Below are 22,967 nucleotides of genomic sequence, written 5' to 3'. Positions count from 1 at the left end.
ATCTTAAAGACCGAAGTTTTCCAAGCATGTGAATGACAGGATTTCTGGCAACAGAGAAATGAAGCATCTAGGGGAAGTATTAAAGTAAGAAAGAAGTATGCAGCTTCTTGTACATGAGGTGTGTTTCCACTTTTTATTCTTGACATGCAAAAGCTGACTGGGCTTTGAGAACTTGTCATTTGCAAAGCAGCAATTATTTCTGTAGCCACAAAATAGTATCCTGCATGTGCATTTTTCTTCTCTACCAACAACAAGAAATAAGCGTCTCTTCCAGGGGATTTCTGAAGTTTATTTCTAAGAGGAAAGGAAGCAAGGGGGTAGGAAACAACTGGACAAAGGAAGGATAGGCAGTGCAGAGAGATAGCAGTTGTGTGACAGCAAAAGAGTGCTTAGTTATAAACACAATACCAAAAGAAAATGCATGATCACACACAGGAGGCAGCAAGGAGAGCTTCTAAAATATGTTTGAAGAAGTGGTCAAATCTGAGTAAAAGTTTTGCTCATCCTGGATTACATCACCTCATACTGCAGTACAAGTCAGTCTTCCCATTGATTCCAACGGAGTTTACATACAATCTTGAATTTCAAACTGAAAATCAAGGAGGGCTCTTGCACTCTGGTCAGAGGGATTCATGCACAAGCACATCGGTGGACTTAGAACTCTGTCTGAGGATTTTCCCCAGAAATAAACACTTCTCAGACTTCTCAACCACAAGACATTGCCTAGGCATAAATGTCAAGAGAGTATTAAAACTGATGATACACAAGTACAAAGCAGCCGATAATCTACTGAACACTAGATCAGCAAGTGCCAAATAAGCCCCTGCTTCCCTCTTACAGTTCAGGGAGCTGTCTGCAAAACAGTTTTCCAGAGTGTGGGGATCTGCTCTCTCCTTGGCACTCACCAGCTGGGTCAGCAGCCTGCATCTCCACCAGCCCACAAGCATCCATCCCAATTTTGAGAGGTATGCAGTGAATACTAGAAGAATGACTAAGAGAAAGAAATATAAAATTGAAAGAAAAATATAAGCAAAAGAGAAAGAAACAAATAGGTGAAAGCAGACAGCTTTCAATTTAAATCTTCAATTTTGCATATCCAGCTTTTTTGAGGAAATCGATAATCTCTCTTCTAATTGAGGGAGTGAAGAGAAACCAAGCAAATTACCTTAAGCCAAGCTTTAAAGACAAAAGGACGAAATAAAAGAAGGGCTTGATTGGAGCTATTCTGCATAGCTCATTCCATTTTAATTTTACGGCTCCTGCTCCCTGTCTCAGTCTTGAACTATAGTGCTACATTTGAATGCTTCCTACTTGACATTTGCAACTCTGACACATCCTTTCTCTTTCAAAAGACCAAGACTTCATTACCTATATTGAACTGGAAAAAAAAACTCATTAAGAATTTGTTTTCTTTATAGTTTTGCCACATTAACCATTTTTTTCCCTTCTAATTCAGTCTCCTCAATATGACTATCAAAAGGATACTTATTAGGGTTTTTTTTTAATAGGTTTTTCCAGCACAAAGATATATAAGTTACTTGCACACGCAACACTTCAAGGTTTAACTGTGTTCTATTCACTAATGAGCAATAAAATAAACATTCTTCTGGACACTTAATTTCTCTGGAGATGTAGTTGGGAAATGTACCCATTTTTGTTCTGTAAAGTTAATAAGATTTTAAATAAATATTTTATCCTTGTCTTTTACTATATACTATTAATTTGATTATAAAATATACAAGATAGGTACACTGAGTAGGGCATGTCATTGACAGAAAAGCTAAACTGACTGTTGTTTTGCAGAGTATCAGTAAATCCCTATCAGGTTTAAAGTGCTAATTAAACACTTCCATCTTATGCTAAGACTCCATAGTGCTAGAGGACTCCACTGGAGAAGTGGTTCAGAGACACATTCTTATGTAAAAACATTCTTGCACCATCCATAACTCCATCATAACCCTTTTCTGCTTCAACCAGCCAGCATGCAAAACCAGAATGACACCCAGATAAGAGGAATCTCCATGAAATCTGAAATTCAAATAACATTTTTGCATCTGTTGTGGTCAATATACAGTAAAGATGTAGGCAACAAAGAACATGACAAGCAAAATGAAGGGAAACTTATAAGTCCAAGCCTGTCAACCAAGCAGCAACATGAGAAGTAGAGTGCATTATATATCCTGCTCCATTTCAGTTCACGTGAAACACTAGCAATGAACAAATGGCAATAGCATCAATTTAAATTTGTACAGTAACGGGCCAACCTCAGATCAGCAAAAAGGGCAAATACCCACAAGAAAGACCTTGCAGTTAATTTCAGAAGAGATGTTAGCAGAAAAGTCTGCAGTTAATGCACTCATAGCTCTAAAGATGCTCTATAAAGACAGCATTGAAGCACTGACGCGGCACTACAAGAAGCACATCTTAGTACTGTCAGTGCTGAATGTCCTCAGTCAACAGAGCACGATCCAGGCTGTTGGCATTTCTAAAAATAAGACTTCCAAAAGGAACTCCAGCTCATTGTTCTTAGATGAGTTTTGGTTTCTCATTGCCAAGTGGGAAGATCCAATAGAGAATCAGATAGATTGAGTTCAGTGGCATGACTCTCAAGTTCAAAATGAAGCATACACTTAAATGCTTTTCTGGATCAGAACCAGGCACTTCAGTGGCTTTCGGGCTTGAACCTACAGTAAGGTCAGAAGACAAAGAAGTTCCAAAATTTTTCTTTAAATACACATATTCAGATATTTGAAAATGTAGACCTAATGGTACTCTGTGTCCCAAGAGTCAGCAAGGATGGCTGATGTTACCAAAATACTTAATATTCTTTTTTAGGATCCTAATTCATCATACTTATTGAATGCAGTATGTTCTTTTGTTGTTGCTTGATTGTTTCTTTGTTTTTTTTTCCTGCCATCACATGTTTAAACACTTTTTGTCTCATTTTTCACAGGTGATAAAAGCATACACTGCCCTTTCGGAGCCAAAGACAACACTGCGTTTCTGGAAAGGTATTCTGTAACAAAGTGCACTCCCTCTAACTTTGATAAAAGTAGTTAGCAGTTGTTGTTCATTACACTGGGAGACTGCTGGTAGCTGAATGAAAGACCTGAGAAGGAAAAGCATTCTACCCATGGCCACATACTGCAGCAGAGGCAGGGTGCTGGCAGTCAGGACAGAAGTTATCACCTGGGCTGCATCATTTTTTGGGTTCAGCTACCTTTAGGGTTTCTAAGTTGCATATTTGGAAGCAATATTCTTCCTCTTTATAAACCTCATTATCTTTATGGCCGCCTAGCATAGAGCTCCTAGACTGCTGAAACCTCGTTCTCTTTCAAACCTTTGAAGACACCTATAGAAGGAGCATCAAACAAACCTCCCCAAATGATACCTATCTTGATATGCTTATACAGAGTGTACACAGAGAAGCAGAAGCAGTCAAGACCACTGTAGGCACAGTGAATATTGCCTTCGGCATCAGTACATGAAACAGCACATAGTATCTGGACCGCCAGGTGAGCACTCTAACCAGAATCCAGACGTCTAATCAGAAACATGCACTTTCTTCCTATTTCTCAATTTTGTAATTTTATTAATCCCTTTGCAGCTGAAAGAAGAACAGTAGAACATACAATCTCAAGAGTAATAATCGTCATCTTTCCAGTTCTATCTTCTTCTCCTTCTTTTCCTCTGATACAAGGAGTCCTTATTCAGACTCCTTAAGAAGAATCAGTGTGTAACGACAAACCGTAGACGAAACTGGGTCTCTGACTGGAGTCACTTGGTGGACGAGCACGGAAATGTCACATACATGAAAGCCACCGCATATTGGTCTGCTGCTTTCATAATGCTTCCACCCGTGATAAGGAGAGGCAGCACCATCTTGTGGCTTTCCCCTTTGTATGCAGTCCCGAGAAGTCAGGCAGTTTGTGAGCCCTCCAAAGCAGGATTTGCTACCAGAACCCATTAATTCATTAAGTGCTAACATCAGCAGTTGCACCTCTGGGGTCACTTAACAGTTTCTTCAATCTCAGAAGCTGCTGATCAGGATATGTGAACAGATTAGATACCTGTTCTTTTGTAAGAGGTATTTCTCAGACTTAATAAACAGTAAATAATTAAATAAACAAAATGAAACCTACTGGCATTGACTTTCTTTATTTTTTTAAATTGGTTTTGCTTTGCTTAGCACAGCAAGCTTTTTTACCCTCTTTGTATACGAACTTTAATCTCTCCCTCTGCATCAAATATTTCATCTGAGACACCCCAGGCTTCCATTTGTTTTTTCACAGTACACTCCTTATTAGTAGCTGAGTTTATATTCCTCTGCCTTTTCCAGTTGAGGACTCCCAGTTCACATGACAAAATAAAATCCTTTTTATGCACAGTCTTGAAATCTGTGCTATTTTATTTTATCACACTTCCCTTTTTCTGTTCACAGAAGTCATCCATTCCTTCCCACATGGCTTTCACGTTCTCCTCTGCAGTGATGATTATTCCAGCTTAGAATCACAGAATCATTAAGGTTGTAAAAGACCTCTAAGATCACCTAGTCCAACCATCCACCCATCACCAATATTGCTCACTAAACCATGTCCCTCAGTGCCACATCCACATGTGTTTTGAACACCACCAGGGACAGTGACTTCACCACCTCTGTGTGCAGCCTGTTCCAAAGCATCACCACTCTTTCTGAGACAAAATTCTTCCTACTATTCAACTCACCAGCTCAGCCCATCTGTGCACTCCTCTTTTCCAGGCAGATGTCATCCCTAAAAATATTTATCTTATTTCCAAGACCAACAGTGAGGAAACTCCACTATTAATCTCCCTTCTATTTAGAATTACTTCTCCCAGGACAGTTGTCATGTCCCTCTCAATTATCTCCTTATTCACATTGTAATTCTAAGCCTCAATTTTCTGCAAGTGAGAAAAAAAAAAAATCCTAGGTAGGCCTACACTATGCCTTTTACAAAATTCAGCTAATATTAGATCTATTGCACTCTCTTCCTTTGTGCCTATTTTAACAAACAACTTTAACTGGATTCTTCCATCATACTAAAAAGTAGTTACTGTCACAAGTTACTTCTCTACACAGCTTTTTGCTGTTATTGTGTGATTTAAAGCAGGCCTTAGAAGCATCATGAAACAAGATGGTTGTCAAAAAAAATATACGGAAGCTACACGGTCAACGAACCTATTTAAGTATGCACTTATACATACAGTATCAAGAAACACAAATCAGTTTGATTTTTGTCCATGACAAATATAGCATTCACAGCAGATGGCAATATTACTGTGAAACTAAATCCTGCATCATAGAAACAAGGGGAAAGGTTCGATGCTATAATCACATCAGTGAAATAAAACAGATGTGGTGTGAATGTAAAAGAAACAATGCATTTTCTGTGCCTTTGCTCAGAATACAAGTTCTCCTGAAATTACTCCATCTCATACCTTCACATAGCAGGCACACAGGCACAGACCCAGGAAGGACATAGAGGTGCCTACTTCACATTTCCCATAACTGGTATTTAGGAATCTATATACATTTTAAGGAGAACATCGGCTAAGTAAGGATGAGGTAAGGTCTAGCAGTGGAGAAGGGCATAATAAAGTACTTCGGGTAATTACAGCACAGTCAGCTTAACGTCGATATTTGAGAAGAGATGGTGACAAATTAGAAAGCAAGCAATAAATCAAGCAGTCTGTAAGCACCTTGAAGAAAATAAGATAACAAAGAGCCAATAGATTTTTCAGAAACAATTTCTGGTAAATCAATATAATTGCTTTCAAAACAGCTGATCTAGCGTTTGAGGGTAACAAGCTGCTATAATAAACAAAAAAGAAATACAGCCTAGAGGAAAGTGTGCTTATTTCAGTACAGAAATGGATTAAATAAAAGGTTGAGATTATTAGTACTAAAATTGGGAAGTAATTTCAAGATTTGTTTTCTTTATGGTATTTTGTGTTTAAAAGTTGCTGATGACAAAAACTTATGTATTTTAAACCACATGTAGGACTGGTTCAGAATTCAAAATGAACCTCATGAATTTAAAGGAATGGCCTAAAGACCAAAGGCAATTACAGGTAGTAAAATACAAGAATCTAGAAAAGATACAACAAATGCATTATAAAAGTCTTAGAGGAGAATAGATCCTTAAGATGGCGGTGATGAAGAGGATTAGTAAATTTAAAAAAAAAAAGTAATTTTAAAATCTAGTAAACTGTAAAGGACACTATGCAAATGTATGCAACAGAGAATAATAAAATATTTAAAAATATCAAAATTTGGGGATATCAAAATATTTTAAAAATGTATTAGAAAAATCCTCTAGGAACTGGTATGTTTAATAGTCCGATACACTTTATGCAAACGTAACATCTGTCTTAAAGCCTTCAGGACATATTATATCCAAGGAAATCAATATATGCCGTGCAATTATCATAAAATATTTATTTTTCTTATTATAAAGCATCTACATTTTAACTGAGTTATTAAATTACCATTGACTATGCAGACTACTTTCAAGTGTCACTTCTTCAACTTGACAGAATACTATGTGCTTTTTTCTTGCATGCATTTCCAGTTTTAATGTAGTCATCTTCCTGTCTGGCCCAGCAAAAGCCAAGTATAGAATCATAGTCATAGAATCATTAAGATTGGAAAAGACCTCTAAGATCATCAAGTCCAACTGCCCACCTACCACCACTATTGTCCACTAAGCCATATCCCTCAGTACCACATCTACACATTTCTTGAACACCTCCAGAGATGGTACATTTAACTTTCTTTTTTTGCTGCTGTTGTTTGTTTTGATAGGCATTTTAAAATTTATCTGCAACCAGAAATTCACATCAAAAATGTAATCCAGTTAAAAAAGTAAGGTTTTTAATCAAACAGTTATCAAAACTATGTTCTCTGCCTGTGCACTTGACAAGATTTCTGAGCTGGGAAACTAGCACAGAATAATTCTTCACATTTTGTCCCATTCTGAGCAGACACGTTTGTTGTTTTTTTTTTTGTTTTTTTTTTTTTTAAATCAGTCAGTGTAAACCTCTCAAAAATGTTTTTCTCAAAACAGAAGTCATATTAGAAACTCAAGATTTCCTTCCTGAAGTACAGAAAATGGATTCTGATGTTCATTATACTCCAATATGCAAGAACAGTCTCCAGTACCACTCTGTAAATTATCTAGTGTTACAGAATGCTGTGAAGCTACAAATGCCCTGAATTGAGACTAATGTTTGAAGTAGGATACAAAGCAACCATTGAAATGTGCTCCCCAAATGCTATTAGTGGCAGTTCTACATCTTTCACACTGCGTACCTAAATGCACAATTTTATTGTGTCAATACCTCATTTTCAGCATCATTATCTTGTTCCATACATTGAAATTCAGCTCAGACATCCCAAGCACAGCTTATTACAGGGGTCTGAACATGTGCTGCTGTGGAGGAAGCAGCCAGAATTTTCCTAGTATTGGTGGTTATAAAAGAATTCTTTTGAAACTATAATGTATGTCTTCATCACGTACTGGTGGTTTAACATAGTTTGTTTTTCTAGTATGCTATCAAAACGTTAGAATTTGGTATGAATTCACAAGAGAGTAGCTGCACAACAACCCTGTGGCATGGTATTCTTTTGCATCTTTCCTGTAAATGAGCTGATCAGGTAGTCTTGGACATGAGCCTGGATACAGGCTCTGGATAGGGTATACTCAATCTCATTAATCATCCCCTAAGTTACCCTCTGTCTTTTCAGAAAATCCACCCATTTCAGCTGATGCAGTGCTCTTACCTGAGCTTGCACTGAATTCTGTACGCTGCTGAGCAGCTGTTCTCTTTGCTGCAAACAAGCTTCTCCCTCATTGCAAGATAGGCACTGAAAACTCGATAAAGTTAAAAAAAAAAAAACTGAGAAAATTTTATGTTGTAGGAGTGTTATTATATAACACTGGGATTATTACTAGTGTTGCAATCCAGTCACACTGGATAATCGGATAATCAGGTTTTGGACTGATGAGGAAATAAGGAAATTAACTCAGGATGAAGGTTGCATCTCCTTGGGCACAAGTCATGCTATGCACCAGGACCTCTCAGCCCTTTTGGGAATGGACATTCCCTCAGCTGTGCTGCCTTGCTACTGTGCAGCTCTTTGGTAGAACACCTACATAATCTTCTTGCTATGTTTTCTTAGAAGACACTGTAACCTCTTAAAGAGCAAAACTGGGGCATTGGCATTTGACTTGCTAGTGTCATACCAGCACCTTTGACTATATGTAGCCATGCTTTAGACCTACAAAGGTGTTTCTGCAGAGCTGGCAGTTCCTTATCAGGCTTTATTATAGTTTTATTATTGTACTACTATTTTTACTAGTATTTCTCCCTCATCCACAACATCAACTCTAGGAGACCTTGAAGTCTCCCAGAACCTTGAAGTAATGCTCACATGCCACTAAACAACTTCATAATTAAAACTGGAGAGTTATCACTCCTCATATGGAAAAGATATTAAGTATTTCACAGCACATACAGTATTTCTATAATTACAACAGATGGTAGGATATATAAAATAAGCTTCTAGGATATAGTCATGGAGTTCATAAAAAGATCACCAAATTGTGCACAAGATGTGTGGATTTATACCGCTCTTAATTGGAACTAGGAATGTAGATAAATGAAAGCCACATTTACCCTTACCTGAATTGCTTAGCAATTGCACTAGCACTCCTGCTTTACAGGTGTTGCTGTCAGAGAAGACATTAGGAATGGTATTTGAAGTACCGGATCCCAGGATTTTTGGCTTCTGTGAGAATCCATTCAATTTGAGAGGACAAGACATTATATCAGAAAGCTCTGGGAGGTAAGAAATCAGTTTTGCTTGTATTTCAGCACCGTTGCAGAGTTTCAAGCCCATTATTTTTTGATGACACAATTACATCAATTACAGTGAATTATATTTATGTAATACAACAAAAAAGCAGTAATACAATCAACAGAATAATGCATACTTGACCATACTTTTTACTACAGATCATGTTCAGCCTCCAGTTGTCAGCAAGTATTACAGCATTACATACATTTTAAGAACTGGAACACAGAACTAGGAATTCAGGCTGGCCCTTTTCCAGTATTACTCCCTTCAACACTGGATCCACTAAGACCCCATTCCCCATACAAACATTTCTGCTTCCTGGCACCTAGGCAGAACCTTGCTAATCCCACCCTATTATCTACACAAGAAAGGAGATATTAACCAGTCCTTATATGAGAATCCATTTAGGAATCATGGAGATCAGGGCCCCATCTGCCAGCCAGGAAAACTTACTGAGTTCATGACCCACTTCCTTATTGTCACCTTAATCAAAGGCCTGCCAGATATAAATGGGAGCAGACTATGGGTCAAGTGATTTGTCCTACCACCACAGCCCTTTGCCAGTCATCCTCTTTCCTGAATAACCTCAGAGGCCCCTGAACCTTGGAGTGGAAGCACCCCATTGCTGACCAGCACGCTTCTTTCCCTAGTTTCTGACAGACATAAGCCTGTAGTGGCTGGAAGCACAAGTGCATTCCCATGCACATGACTGGATACTTCTTGTACGTAGCTTGTGATAAGCCAACTGCTCATAGTGTTTTGAATGCATGATAAACATATCAGGGTATCCTCCATCACACAACATTTTACTGTAAGCACAAAAAAGACAGTGTTGCCCTGAATGCCTCCACCTGCTTGTCAAAAAGTTTGTCTACCACTTTTAAAGTAAGCATACACTAATAAAATATTATTGTGGTTGAGAACGTGTCACTGTTTCTGATACTTTTAAACCAGGAGACAAATTGTTTGAACAAGTGTTACTTGGTACAATCTTAAATTCCTACATGGAGCTTCTGTGGTCTAATCCCTCCTTAGGAGCAGACAAAGCTGTCTGGCAGGAGAAAGTTATTTAACTTAAGTAGTAAAACTGATGATTAAACTATGTTCTGATGTGTAAAAAATAATCACTTACCTGTAGAGTACTGACTTAAAGTTTCTTGACTGCTACTGCTGTATGAAGGCACTGGAGTGATAGAAAGTGAAGCTGGACAGGATAAAGGATATAAGTCATTTTGTGTAGGAAAACGTTGAAATGCAGGACAACAGGCATCTTCAGATAAGATGAGAGGGAGGTGAGCGTTCCCATACACATATGGATTTTTCCAGTGAAGCAGTCCTACTGCAAGTGTGCCAGCCGTGTCAGAACCTAACAACAAACATCTGAAGTTAAAACTTGTACCCTTGTTATGTAGTAACTTACGATTTTGGAGAAGGAAGCTATGATAAGGTTATATAATTCCTATTCTGAGTTATACGAGGTAGCCACTGGTAGATACGTACATATATCAAGGGCTTTCAAGTGTGGCCACTCTAGAGAAGGAACAGGGTAGCACTGCAGAAAGTTCAGTGAAATATAATAAGATATTGCTAGATAATAGAGAGGACTATTATTAGTAGTAGACATCATTTAACAAAAATCCATCCATCCTACTTTCATCCCTTTCTTTAGAGAAAATTTTGGTTCATGCTTTCCTTGGAAACAGGATTGGTAGATTTTCTAGGGAGTTAACCTCCATTGTACTGTTAGATTTCTCTTGGAAATGTGCAACACATTTCAGCATATCAGTAATACTGACAGTGGAACTAGCAAGGCGTGGCATTGTCTAGGGGTACCTGAACCATGGCTTTTTACTCAATTTTTCTTGTTATTTAGATTTCTCTGAACACAGGTAGCCACTAACTAAATACTACACTTATGCAATAGTGTCTGATTAATTTATTAAAAATGTTGAGAAAGATGAAAGTGTTAGTACATATATATATGATACAGAATTTATAGCTACTTTTTAACTTGGATGTAACAGTGAAAAATCCATAAGCACTTCAAATATCTCACTCTATGTTCAGATTTTTAAAATAAGCTTGCAGCCCCTCCTTTCTCCATTATCATTTCCAGTAGACATTGATTTTCACTTTTAGCAATAAAGAATCATTCCACAAACCTATCTGAAAGCACATTATTGATTTTTTTTTCCCGTGAAAAAAAAGAAAACCCCAAACCACAAATATAATGCATGGAGGAGAGTGTTAGTTTTCTTGTTTATCCGTTAATCCATTCAGAAACATACAGCCTATTCTAAAACTCCAGTTTCACTTGGAGGTTTATCTGCAAAAGAGCATATGCTGTGGCTGTAAGCATGTAATGTACAGACTGAGACTGACAAACTAAATTTATAAATAAAAACTACTCACAAGCCTTGAGTGAAGAGAAGGCCCTCCAAGGTTTTAGCTGATGTGGCTATTGAGATTAAACAAAGTAAAAAACAGCCGTCACCATAACCACTTTATGTAGCCACATTAGAATAATTGTCTAATGAAAATATTGTGTACAGAAATGTGTATGCATCGGTGGTATGTAAGTGTACCTAGATACAAATATCTAGATATAGATATATTTCCTCATACATAGAAGCCTGAGAGAGAGAGAGAATCTGAGACACTCTGTGAATGTCAATTCTAAATTACTAAATTGCAAATCCGTAACAGTTGTTTCTTTTGTACATGGTGAAGTTGTACAAAGCTTTTGAGGAAAGAAAAAAAGAAAATGGCTCCGAACATGTACCACTTCAAAAAGCAGGAACCACTTTATAAAGAAGTTGTCAGAATTCACAAATCTATCTTTCAAGGTGCACACAACTCCATGGATCGCTGCCAAAGGCAAGGACCTGGCTAACCTTGCTGCTGCAAGGACAGATATGCTCAACTGCATGACAGCAGAGCAGCAGCTGAGACAAAACAAAGTACCCAAAGAGTGCAGTGCATTGATTACTGCACAAATCTGCACAAAATCTGTGCCAACATATTCTCAATTTGAAACATCCACAGAAAGCACTATCTAGTTCTCAGTGCAGCTCCTCGATTGCACGGCAGGGAAGGGGTTGCCGAGATGAGCTGAAGGAGAATGCTTCACAGCATAATAGTGTATGGCTGGAAGCACAGCAGCACTTATGAATCTGCAGACAACGTTCCTGCCGTGAGCTTAATGCTGTTCCCTGATGTGTTGGTACAGTTACGCTTCACAGAACAAGAAGTACACACATCCTTCATTAGCGAAATGTAAATTAAATTGTATGTTCTGGAACCTTTTCTCCCAGGGTAGATGATAGAAACGGGCTTGTTATTTCCCTAGAGCTTTGCAGATGCATTGCCCAAAGGTGTCAGTCTTACACTTTGAAAACGGATACAAACCTAGCTACCCCAGTCCCCCAGGTTTCCTATCAGCCGAGCACTTTTTGTGCTGCCCTGCTCTAGATGCCTGCCTCTCTCCCTCTCTTCCCTTCCCACAGCATTCTGTGCAGCGGTGGATCTACATCTCCAAGTTGTCACTGCTGCGCACAGACTGCTCCCAGGCTGGTTGTCTCACAGAACCCACCATGCACAAAAACTCCCTGAAAACCTAATTTATTATTATTATTATTTTAATATCCTCATACACCAGTAATCCCTAAAAACAATCCCTAATATTCCTCCTCGCCTATCAGCACCGGAGTGCCACACACAACTGCACAACACAGTAAACTGCTGTCTCTGCCCCGTGACAGAACAAAACCAAACTACTCAAGCAAGCAAAAAAAAAAAAAAATCATTTACCCTGTGTGGTCTGTGAGCCTGCTCTGCCCGGGCTGCAGGCTGATGCTGCTGTGGCAGTGTGGCAGCGGCTGGTCCCTTGTGCCCCACGCACCCGCAGACCCCTGCTGCCAGCCGGTGTGCGGGATGCCCCCATCCTGCAGAGCCTCTTCCCTCCACCGCTGCTGCCCGAAGCCTGCAAGGTACACACCGTCACATGCTAGAAGCTCAGTCCTGCCATGCAAAGCTTCTTTTCTTTTTCCTCCTCCTCTCTCCTTTGCCAGCTCATCCCAATCCTCGCAGTCAGACAGACACAGCTGCTGCTCCAGCCAGGCTGCTCTGTAGGGAACCAAACTCCATCAGAGGGGGGAAAAAATGCACCAACATGCTCAAGAGGCTTTGCAGAGACATGCACGTGTTTGTTCAGTTAGCACCTTCTCAGTGCACAGCCCTCCCTGAGTGACGGTGGTAAGGACAGCCAGGTTCAGCGGTCTCACACGAGGGCATGAGTTTGCTGAAGGATGAGCTTAACGCACCTGCAGGAAAGACAGTACGGCAAAAAGAGGTGCATGTATGGAGAGCAAACCCCCACATCATTCCTTCTACAAACAACACTAGTCTAAGAGACTTTGGGGATGAATTTCAACCCTACATTTCTGAGCAGGCTGATCTCTTGCCTCACCTGTCCCTGCTCAGGGCATGAGGCAGAAAGCTCAACAGAGTTTGAAGGGATCCATAACAATCATTGAGTCCAACTCCTAGCCCCACACAGGACCACTCAAAAATCAAACCATGTGTCTGAGAGCGTTATCCAAATACTTCTTGAAGCCTAGAATCTTGGGGCCATGACTGCTGCCCTGGGGAGTCTGTTCCAGAGCCCTGCCACTCTGGTGAAGAATCTTTTCCCAATATCCAACCTGACATCTGGGCCTCATTGCCTGCTATGGCAAGCAGGGCCAGCTCCCTGCTTCCCCTCCTCTGCTGAGGACACAGGAGGGAGTCTTAAGATTGAGATTCCTATCCAGAGTCTTAAGCCCAGCTGTGGATGCCCTGCTTAAAGCTGCTTGGAAACACCAAAAACTTTATAATACACTGGTGAGGCCCTGCCATTGCTGGTCACAGCTATACCAGGTGGGGCAGACATCCCTTGTCTCCTGGTCTAAAACTGCCTTAGTTCTAGCAGCAGCTCTGGCTCTGTCCCATGGGAAACGATCAAAAGCTCTGCAGTGCAGGGAAGGAGGACTGAGCAGGACCATATCTTGGATCAGAGTTCAGCTTGCTGCCTGCCCAGTTTGCTTAGGAGCCTGTCTCAAGGTATTTCCTGGGGTACCTGCTCCGGAAGATGCTCTCTTTATCCTCTGGTTAACCCTTCTACGCAGTTAAGGGAGTTGAGATGCCACATTTCCAAATATCTTCTGCAGTTTAAAAAGTCTTGGTCCCTTTTGCTCTCTACAGATACTGAGTATTCTGTTTTCAGGTGACCTACTTAATATAGTACCCTTACAGGGAAATTCTGTTCCTCCCCATTTTTACTGAATTAGAAGTTTATGCATATACTATTAATGAATATTAAAGCTAAAATGTCACATAACAAAACTAGTAACCAGCGCACAGAAATAATAAATAAAATTTGAAAATAAAGCTTAATAAACCCAGGTTTCACAAACATCATCCTTAAAAGAGTAGGAAGTGTACCTACTCTAAAGTGGGTGGTGAGGGGGAAACAAAAACAGGATTTGGGAGTGGGGGGAGAACAGAGTTCAAATGAGCCCAGTTCACCCTGCTTTGAGATTCATCCTCACCAAGTGGAATCTCACCATCTTAATAGTCTCCATCAAGCTATACACTGTTTTGAACAAAATCACAGAAATGCTGAGTCTGTAAAAAATTTGTGCTTGGCAGAGGAAAGGAACAGATGAACGCTTGTTTAGAAAATATTCAAGTGAAAGTGTTTTTACTGGCCAAAAAGAGACAGAGCATTAGAGGAATGGGGTGTTCAGAGCCCAACAGCCAACATGCATATGTCTTGTTTAGATCAAGCTAAGGAAGATCCATTTCATCCTAATTTTTCTCACTCCAACTATTCTTTTTGAGGGTTTCTCACTTCAGAAAACATCTATTTCTAAACACATCAGCACCTCGCTCTCCAGCACTATGCTTGTCTGTCTTCTTCACCCTCACCCTACTCCAAACTCACTGAGCAATCTGGCATTTACGATCCAGAAAGGGGAGGTGCACCATAGCAGACCACATCAACTCTTCTGTATTGATGGGCCACATGAAACTACAGTGGTTCAGCATACGTGTTCATAGATCACAGTTAATACCTGGTACTCTCAGTGCAATTACACAGATAGATGTGCATAGAATATTCATAGCCTTAACTACTGTTCTTCACAACAACAAAAAAATAATAATCGAGTATTTACAAAAAATATTAAGTATCAACAATACCTTTAGGGTATAGGTGATTTATAGGTAATATGGCAACAAAACTCACAGCAACAGACCAACAGTACCAATCTCTACAAACTAAAAAAACTCATAAGTTTATATCAGCACTTTTTTGTCTCACATATATTTGGTATCTATACGTATGTGGAAATATATTTAGCCAAATGGGATGACACCAACTACTTTCAAGAAAATTCTGTGCCAACTAAGCATATTTGACATTTGCGCACAGCATAAAACTGAAAGTGCTTGTGCAGGACTTTTTTTCCAAAGTCTGGATTAAGCAGAAAAACAGCTTTTAGCCTCATTATATTTATATATGCCCCAGTTCAAACTTTTGAGCTTAACGTCTCCTTGCCCAACTTCCAAATCCTGGTATTAGCTGTTAGAACATCTAACACAACTGGATACAAAAGAGCAACTGGACTACATTATGTTAACAAATATTTTAAGTGAAAAATTTGTTTTCCCTGTTGGCAACCACCATCTTTTCCCCTTTGTGGAAAGGGAATTATCCTTCGGTTGCTTCTCATTTAGGTATTTACTCTCAAGGGACAACCAGATTTCCCATGGCGGTTGTTTGCTTCACACCTAGACTGATCAAGAACTGACATTTGTGCAAAGTTCTGCTAAAAGCTGAGCACAGATCTTTAATAGAGGAAATAAATTCTAAGTGCCACTTACATATCTACAAACATGTACGTATATACACATTAAAGAAATAAAATGAGTAGTATGATTGCACCTACTGATGTGCAAGCAACTTCCTATGGTTCACATCAAGACTGCGTCTACACATCCAAGGACAGAATTTCTGTGGTTCAACCACAGAACAACAGAAACATGGCAGACCCTAAAGCGTAATACAGAAGGACACATTCTCTCTGCATAACTTCAGTTAACTGACTTAGATGGTTGGTGTCCCCAGGTTCTTTAAATAAATTGCAAGAGCAAAGATCATCTCAAGTCGTTTGTAGCAAGATCGTAACTCTGGTCTGTGAATTATTCTCAAGAGTTTTTGCCTGACTCCTCTAAGTACAGATACAGCATAAAAGAACTAGTTACCTAATTTCGCTTGTTAAACTAATTCCCTGAAGAGAGGCATGCAGTCACTCCAAGTATCCATTTTGTGATCCAGTCTTCCTGAAATTTTTGCTGGGTTCAACAAGCACCGAAAAGCTTATTGTGGAGAGGCAATTCCTCAAGGAAGGGTTAGAGGAGAAGAAATCAGAGATCTAAAATAAGTTTACATACTTTTAATCTTTATAAACCATTCTGAAACCAAAATCTTGGAGAACTACTCATGCAATATCTTTTTTTTTTTTTTTTTTTTAAACAGGAAGAACAATTACGGCCACTTATCATAGTCAACTAAGTACTCATTTCTGTTAAAATGTTCAGAAGGAGTTGGTTGGCTAAGTAATCAGTGGCTGTTAAAATCAATAAACAAAAAACAACAAACAAAAAAAACCAGAGTGTATGCAGTATGTAGTTGCTCTTTAAAATTTCTTTATTTCATCTTTGTCACTGGAACTGAACTGTTGTAGCCCAAGCTGAGAGCCCTATCTGAACCTGGCTTATTTCTTAACAAAACACTTAACAGGAATGCTTGAGGCTGCCACCTATTCAACTGGACTGCATCCAGTTCCGAGCCCTGTGACACAGGGAGGACATGCAGCTGTTGGAGTGGGTCCAGAGAAGAGCCAAAGAGAATCAAAGGGCTGGAGCACCTCCCCTACAAGGAGGGGCTGAGAGCATTGGGGCGCTTCAGCCTAGAGAAGAGAAGGCTCCAGGGGGAGCCTTATAGAGGCCTTCCGGTACCTTGAAGGGGCCTACAGGAAAGCTGGGGAGGGACTTTTTGAAAGGGCATGTAGCAACAGGACGCACAGAAATGGCTTTAAATTGGAAGAGGGTAGATTTAGACTAAATATTAGGAAGAAATTCTTCACTGTGAGGGTGGTGAGACACTGGAACAGGTTGCCCAGACAGGTTGTGGATGCCCCCTCCCTGGAAGCATTCAAGGCCAGGCTCGGTGGGGCTTTGAGTAACCTGTTCTAGAGGAAGGTGTCACTGCCTATAGCAGGGTTTTGGAACGAGATGATCTTAAGGGTCTCTTCCAACCCAGACCATTCTATGATCTATAGTATGATCTAGAGCTTATAGTGCACAGTACAGTTCAGATTTTATTTCACAGAGCAACATATAAAGCCACATCTAAGGTTATAAATGCCATGGAGTCAAATATTATAAATATAGGAAAAAAAAATTAAATTTATCAGAGTGGCACAGGCCTCTTGAACTCAGGTTTCTTACATGTTTTTAAGATGAGCTGTAATCTCCTAAAGACTCTCTGCTTCTGTTTCTGATGGATGAGCCCACTTCAGGAAAATTGGGTGATTCTCTTGCCTTCTGCATCAGGCATCCTAGAGGCAATTTATGTCTCTAGGAATATAATATGTTTTTTTTCTCTCTCTGAATTTCAGCATGGTACCAGACAAGGAAGCTAAGCTCACCCTCTCCTAAGGCAGTAGAGGGGGGGTTGGGGTTTCACTACACATTCTTCTTCATACAGATGCCTTAGGCCCATTAATCACATTTACTAGCTGCTAAACACTCCCAGCTGTGAGTAAAGTCCCCTGAATTTATTCAGTTCTGCACCACACTAACTACTTTGACTAATGAAGTGCAAGACAATTCAATTACCTCAGCTGAGTGGATGCTTTAATCTCAGCGACTTAGAGCCTTGATTTTTCTTTCTGTTTAAGGAGATAAGCCTATTTGCTTTACACCTCAGGAAATAATCAGAGGCCAGTGACATGATCCTGGAGGAACTCATATGACAGTGAATCATGGTTTTCAGCACAGCATGGAGAACTGGGCAAGGGACCACATGCTGAAGTACAGAGAGAATCCCAAATGCTGAACAACTACTGATGAAGTCAGAGCTCTCTTCTATACAACATCTTGAAGGAAAAAAATCCAAAGCATAACTTTTAATGAAAGCATGCGTCAAAATGCATCCATACAAGAGAAACTTGAAGGTAGCACTGACCATCTGAATCATGACATTTTCTAAACTATACTTGATTTTACAGTCCTAATAAGTTACTTTCACAGACTTATTAAAACGGGTTGAGTTCTGGGTCCCAAATTTTCAGGAAAACTGCTGGGTTTTGTAACAGGTATTCCAAAAAAAATTCCCACCATTTTCTTTTGCAGTCTCAAAACCAGGCATAATCTATTGTATAGGCTTCTATGATCATTTTCATATGGGCCACTGGATACCAAAAATGCTTCTTCCTTTATGCATTTGTCAGTAATTTGACATAGCTAAATATCATGCTATATCTGAGAATGCCTTAAAATTTAGACCATACAACTGTGTATTCACAAAACCCTCCCAAATCTAATGTGCAATAGAGGAGTCTAATTCCAGGACTACAGACCCAAAGTGTATATATTTGACTTTTAACAAAACTCTTTATGCTGGTCTTTTCCTTGAATGCAGCAACAAATAATTTCAAGGTACTGCAAGAGTCAATGCTGCAGCATGTACACAATAAACATAATTTATTATAGCCCTGTTTCACAGGTGTCTGTAGAATAGTATGTTCAGCAAAAAAAGGAAAGCATACTGTTCATCATCAGAATGACACCATGGTAATTATTTATGTTCTTCTGGGAATATAGGTTCCAGTACAAGGTGCTCTCTGTTGCAGTAGCTACACTTCAGAAAAGTAAAAAATAATAATGTTTATATAAAGGATCAGAAAATTCCAAGATTCTGAACCTGAACTTCAACAGTCACTTTTATCTTTAAATGCAAGAGAGGGGTAGAGCATATTCTTATTTCATATCTTGTAAATACACATATAAACATCTCAATATGTTTCTTGAAACATGCCACCTTTGAGTATTTTGACAAACACTATTTTGTGCTACTTTTCCTCTGTGTGACTACCTAGCTTTTTTTCTTGAGGAAACATGCAAGCTTGGCTTTATTTTGTGGGACTGCAGCTTTGCACAGCACTTTCTGACTCAGCACTATGTGCCAAGTTAATATCTAAGTTCTGTGCTGCAAGTCTACCACCAAAAACCCGTTAACACAACTAATCTGTCAACTTTTTCTGCCTAGCTACGTCCCTCAGAGAAATGGTCAGTTGTCTCCTGCCCTTTAAGGATTTTCTTCCATCTGGAACACAATACTCCACAGAAAGTGCCATAACAGCATTGATCTTAGGCAGCATCAGTTTCTCTCCCCAGTTGAAAAGCCATCTGCTGCTGGCATCTGCACTGGTGACACACCAGCAAGTTCAGCTCCCAGTTAATAGGGACTACTGGCGAGCTAGGAGAGCTGTGCTGTGAGTAGATCACACCTCTCAGATATTTTAATGCTTCAATTTTTCTTAATGTGTCTGAAGCCTAAAAACGCGTTGAGCTTATTTACATTGCACACCATTTGTTTTTCAAAAATTTTAGTAATGATCTTTCTTCAATCTTGGCCCTTATGAAAAGGACATTTTCAAGATGTATTTGCATGAAATGAAAGGGTCTTACAAAATTAAATCTCTTACATCCCATGCCTGGATTTTACTAGCCTAAAGCTTTAATTTCAATCAAAAATAAACGTTTTGCTCATGGATTTTAAGAAAATTTAGAGGCTCTAACTTGTCTGAGGAGCATCTATAAAATTGTTGGACGCCAGAGGGCCCCCATAGCACTCACTGATCGGACAGACTTCGGCTTCCCGAGAGGGATATAAGAGAAAGATCCCTACAGTGTGCTGTTTGAAGCTAAGGCTGCTTGAGCCCTAGAAGGAAAACTGCCTTGAGTTTTACCGATTTATATATATAAAATTTCCAAGCAATAACTGAAGTCCTTCAAGCTGTGTATATACAGTGCATTCATGATTGTGCACTTCCTAATCCAAGCTCAGGAGTTTTCCAGATATTAATAGGTATCCGCTGCTCATGTTTTCATGTTTCTCCTGAGCTAGATGTTGATAGAGAGGAGAAACGTTTTGAAACGCCACAGAGCACTGCAGCTCTACGGGGCTCTGGTATCAGCCATGTGCAAACAAAGCTCTCAGAGCCTTACCTGCACACCTGTTTATCAGTGACTTTGGTGCTGTCTCTTGAGATTTTGGCATCAGCCATAAACGAGGCACATTTTAACTATCTTGGAGAATTTTCTTACAGGGCCAAAATCCATTTGAAATAAGCAAAAGCAAAGGTGGTCCATTCTGAACAATATCTGTCTTCAGAATAGTCCAAATGGCTTTTCCTGTTATAAGCAGAACGTTCGTACCCAAGCCAGATTTTATTGTGTGAAATATGTAGGGCTTTGGGAAGAAAACAGAGTCAGCTGTAGCTTGATATAACTCTTTTGCACTTTTCAGGATGATTGAGGAATATACCCTTAGGATACGTAATCCAGTTTATACATTTTGTAATGAATGAAGGACCATTGTCTACTAAAGGATTTCACATGGCAGCGACATTGAAGAATGCAGTTCTGCTGGTTCAAATCAGGTTTCTACAAAATCTGAGAAGACTGGAGTGAAGTGACTAGATGGGAGTCCTTAACAGGAGTAGACTTAGACTGAGTTTTAATACTGTCAAAATCAGTGCTAGGTACTTTGATCAGCATGAAGAACAGGACCTGTTGCAGTTTGTCATTCCAGAAGAAAATATTACCAGAGTATCGCAAGGATTTCTCCTTGTACCAGAGGGATTCTCATCTAAAACATATCACAAACGTTATTTGCTTAACTTGCACTATCATGAATCAGTGGCAGGGAGGATCACTACACAGCACTTCTCCAGCTTACATGCTAGCAAGTAAAGCGAGTGAAAGTGCGATTTTAAGTGTCCTTCCTCCCTTCTCTTCAGAACAGCAAATCTGAAAAGAGACTCAAGGCTTGCAACTACACGTACAAAACCCATAGGTCATACAGGATCCAGACTTGTTTTAGCCAGAGGAGGATCATCTGACATTTCCTGACAGCTGGATTTACAGTATCTAAATGAGGAATAGAGCATTCTGATGATTACTGTAGACAATCCTTTCAGAAGTCAATGTTACAGCCAACTAATTGCTAGGAAAGTAGTGATAATGCTATAAGGAGCTTGAGGGTTGCCAACAAAGGAAATGGAAACACTGATGCAAGATGGTTTGTTATACTGAAAATGTGCAACTGGCTAACAGAGTGAAGAAAAAGCACTTGTCTTCTCCAAGTTGGGAACTCCACTTAAGTGTAAAAGTTGGAACTCTAAGTCAAGCACCTATAACCCAGCAGAGAAGCTGCTCTGCTTTTGATCTACCAGCTTAGCAATGAAGTAGTATTTCCCACTGCCTAGTTGTGAACAGGGCCAAAACTTGAAATTACATTCTTTTCTGGAATTTGCGAAGCAAGAGCTTACGATTTTCTCTCCACTGAATTAGAAGAATGGCTTTGGACTGTGAATATTAGAAGTAAGCTCTTATTAAAACAAATAACACAAAACAGCAGCAAAGCAAAAAAAAAAAAAAAAAAAAGTAATCCCATATACATACTTCCATATTCCCGCATAAAGTATGAATGATGCCACCCATGTTATTTTTTATGTTAAATCCTAACAACGAGAAATCTAACTCAGAAACAAGATGACCTTGGTTCATCCTCATTCAGATCCAACATGTGGTGCTTCCAGAAAGCGTGGCACCTACTAGCAGCAGGGGCAGCTTTAGGGTAGGAGGAAACATCATCTTCCATATCTCCATTTGAAGCTTTGCTGATTGACAGTATATGACTTAAGGTTCCCTGGTACAAGGAGGCATGACATCATAGTCCCATGACTAGGATACTTACCTGAGACAGGGAAGCCTTTAGAGTTCTTTGTGTTTTATTGACCTGCTAGAATCATAGAACGGTTTGTGTTTAAAGACCTAGTTCCGGCCCCTTGCCATTGGCACCATAACATCACCATCTCTTAAAATAAAGCCATAACCAGCATCTCTGCAGAGCTTGCTCCACAAGTATAGTAGAACACACTTCTTAGACAAAGCTTAAGTGGAAGGATATCTATGTGACTAAGTACCAGCATGAGACTGGCAGAAGTTGAAGCCACTTTAGAATACACAGAGAATTATAAGTATTAAAATATTACTCACTTATACTTATTTAATCAAATACAGAGAAAAAGCGTTAATTTAGATGACACCAATGCAAAGACCCATTTCTCCTCTAAAAAGAAAAAAAGTAACAAAAAAAAACAACCAACCAAAAAAAAAATCACAGCCCACAATGAATCTTCTGTTATGGATGATAATGAAAACAGAGATGGGTCTAGGTTGGTTCCATGTAAGCATAGAAAGGACCGACACGCAAGTGCTTTTTATTTTAAGTAGAGCTGCAACAGATACAACTCTTAGAGGTATGTATGGCAAAAAAAAGGCAATGATAGTGCCTTCAAATGGGATACAGGCACTACAGAGCAACAGCAGGTAATAAAGAAGGAAAAGTAGCTCACCCTTTCTGATGACTTGTAACAGCTCAAGAAGAGTACAGTCCCTCTCCAGAGATACTATTACCTCAGCTGCTAACCCTTAAATGAGGGTGAGGAGGGGTGGATCCAGGCTCCACTTCTTCTGGTCACTCAGGTACACTGCTTGCACCTGAGCTCTCTGGGTTAGCAACGCCTTCTCACCTGGTGCTCAACCAATGGTTCAGACCATGACCTGGCAGTTCCACTGCAGAGGTATATATGAAACTACTCAGGCACATTACCAAGTAGAAAAGAGCAAGAAGCCCCTTCTCAAATACTGTTTTACTGAAACACAGTTCAGAGGTCTTGAACTCCAAACAAAA

The 22,967-nt window shown here is 39.6% G+C and overlaps 1 long non-coding RNA gene across 1 annotated transcript; it reads right to left on the bottom strand.

The window, feature by feature from the left end:
- On the bottom strand, positions 1 to 22,672 carry LOC110405752. The gene is made up of 5 exons (XR_002443103.1): positions 22,630 to 22,672; positions 10,011 to 10,244; positions 8,704 to 8,809; positions 906 to 991; positions 1 to 723 (listed from the first exon to the last, which is right to left on the bottom strand). It is a non-coding gene; the product is annotated as an uncharacterized LOC110405752 (long non-coding RNA).

This window comes from Numida meleagris, chromosome 1 (genome assembly GCF_002078875.1).
Source record: "Numida meleagris isolate 19003 breed g44 Domestic line chromosome 1, NumMel1.0, whole genome shotgun sequence".
NCBI classification, from domain to species: domain Eukaryota; kingdom Metazoa; phylum Chordata; class Aves; order Galliformes; family Numididae; genus Numida; species Numida meleagris.
The sequence above is the reverse complement of the archived record's forward strand: the minus strand, read 5'-3'. Positions and strand labels throughout refer to the sequence as shown.